Source organism: Bos indicus, chromosome 6 (assembly GCF_029378745.1).
Source record: "Bos indicus isolate NIAB-ARS_2022 breed Sahiwal x Tharparkar chromosome 6, NIAB-ARS_B.indTharparkar_mat_pri_1.0, whole genome shotgun sequence".
NCBI classification, from domain to species: Eukaryota; Metazoa; Chordata; class Mammalia; order Artiodactyla; family Bovidae; genus Bos; species Bos indicus.
In genome coordinates, this window is record NC_091765.1 from 44827267 (window position 1) to 44830012 (window position 2746).

Below are 2746 nucleotides of genomic sequence, written 5' to 3' on the forward strand. Positions count from 1 at the left end.
GCATGTGTGTGTGTGCGCGTGCATGGGCCTGCACATATGCATGTGTACAGACCACATTATCTGACTCCATCCACAAATTTCACGGTGTAAACAGCCTTAGCAGTGCAGAACAGAAGCAGAAATGCAGAAAGCTCCAGCTACATGTGTTGTTCCAGTTCCTTTCTATACATTTTAATGCCTTTTGATTCCGAGTGACCTATGGGTTTCCAACCATGGGCCAGTGAGGAAACAAAAGACCATTTCCACTCTGCCCTGTATAATTAAATACCTAGATGAAGTTTTCTCCGGTTCTGCTTTCAGAGCCAAACAACGCTTGTTTGCATTCCATCATCATATATAAACACCCGCAGGCCAGGATAATTTACCTTTCCTGTTCTAGTGCTAGCCCCTTAAATCAGGCCACCCAGGCCGCATTTAAGCATATCAGAAGGGCCTCTGGTTATGAAGCCTGCAGTATTTATTTTTCTTTAAATACCAAAACTATCCTCTTTACAGTCCACTATTTGGAAAGCGATAACATGGATACAGATACTCTGTAGATAATCCTCAAATCAGTTCTGTGGGTTCAAACATCTCCCCCGCCCCCCGCCCCACCCCTTTCAAACCTTTGTCTCAGAGATGCTAAGTAGTCAGTAAAGAGGGTGGTGTGGAAGTCGCTTCTCCTGGCTTCCCCCACTGAGATCTGGAGAGTGAGATCCCAGTGAGGAGCAGGAAGCGCCAGGCGGGAGGGCAGGCAGGTGCTGGGTGAAGCCTGAGGGACAACACCCAAGGTGGACCCGGTTTCTCTGACTTGACCATGCCCGTGAACCACCCAGGGACTTTGTCACAGTGCAGAGTCTGTTGGGACTGGCTGGGGCCTGTGATTCTGCATTTTCCAGCAAGCTCCCGGGCATGTTGATGGTGCTGCCCAGGCCCACAGTTCAAATGATGAGGTTTAGATCTCAAGCTCCAAGTCAGTTAGGCCTGGCTGGGAACCACCTCTTTGGTAGCTGGGCACTCTGGGGCAAATCACTTGACCTCTCTGGGCCCTGGCTTCCTTATCTGTTTAACAGTGATGATAGCAACCTAGCAGGCAGGTCTGCCAAGAGGATTAAACTATGGAATGCAGGTGAGGGGCTGAGTGTAATGCCTGGCATGTCCATAGTGAAGGAATAGAGGCCCGAGCCCACCTTCCCCACTTTCCAGGAAGTGTGTCCTGCTCACTTTATTATTTTTAGGATTAAATGACTTTTCTTGATTTTATTGTCTCATTACAAAAGTAATACTTAAAAGAGAGGAAGATAGGGAGGGAGGTAAAGAGGAAAGGAAGGAGGAAAGAACAGAATGAGAAAAGACCTGTCTCCATACCTCCAGTCATGTATACACACATTTTTTAAATAATGGAATTATATTGTCCATCTCATTTTGCAGGCTTTCATTCTCACTTGCTACATCAGAGTAATAGTAGAAACAATAATGGTCATATCAACAACAGCAATAGGTTCTATGTGCCAAATACCACTCTCACACACCAACTCCTTAATTCATTCATTTTCACAACAACTCTTTGACATGGACTCTTAACAGTCTTATTTTACAGATAAGGAAAGCAAGGCTCAGAGTGTCACTTACCACAAGTCATACACTGGTCAATGGGGAATTCAGGTTGGAAACTAAGCACCCTGGAAGCCCAGCGGGGCCTTTAATTCTATATTCTGGACGCTTCGTAGGCTCACCCTGACACACTGTTTTACTGCCTGTTTTTTTCCCCCACTTACCATATCATGAATATCTGTCCGTTGTCATTTCATACTTTTGCACATCATTTTAGGTGGCTGCCCATTTTACAGATGGGACAAGTGAGGCCTGGCTGCTCAATAGAGGGCAGACAGTGGGGCAGACAATAGAGGCCCACCTGGGGGCCTAGGCTTTGTGCTCCTGACCACACTGTCTAGACACAGAGACACTGAACATCTATTACGTGCGGGGAATGCACTGGCCTCACTGGCGAATGGAGGACCCACAGGGTTCTTAGTCTTCTGGCCCTCACCGTCCAATGAGCTGAGCCATGCAGTAAAGTCAGTAAGCAAACACATGGATGAGATGATGTGAGATGATTGCTAGAGAAACAATTCCACCCTGTGATATAGCTCATGGAAAGGGTGGGGATCTTTTAGGAAGACTGTTGGAGGTGGTAAGATTTGAAGTTATACCCAAGTGACAAGGGCAAGGAATCACACAGTCACCTAGAGTCAGATTTATTTAAATTTCTCAACATAAAATAAAAGCTTAATGGCAACCTTAGGGAACAGCACTCGGGGTATCCCATAGCTATGAAATTCTCCTGAAGAGCGTGTGACAGAGCACTGAGAGGGGACAGCAGAGCTGAAGGGCCCAGCCCTGCTTCTCCATGCGGCCTCAGGAGGCCTATCTGGAACCAACCTATCTACAAATGGGGTTGTGAAATTACCCAGGGAGGGTCTGCTGCAAACATGAATGGAGTAACATGGGGGGCGCAGGACGCTGGAGCTGCTGTTGATCTTGACCCCGAATGTCTGGCTGGCCTGGCCCATTGAAGGGTCAAATCTGGGCTATTGACTTTGGTTTCACTGGGCTCCCCTGACCACCTGTGACCTCTTTCAGCTCTCACGTGGTGTCGTTGCTGAGGTAGAGACTCCATGGTGGAGGGATGGGGGTGAGGGGATTCTTCGTTATACATCACTGTTCTTGACAATAAATAATACTAACAGTGGGCCAGACACTCTAC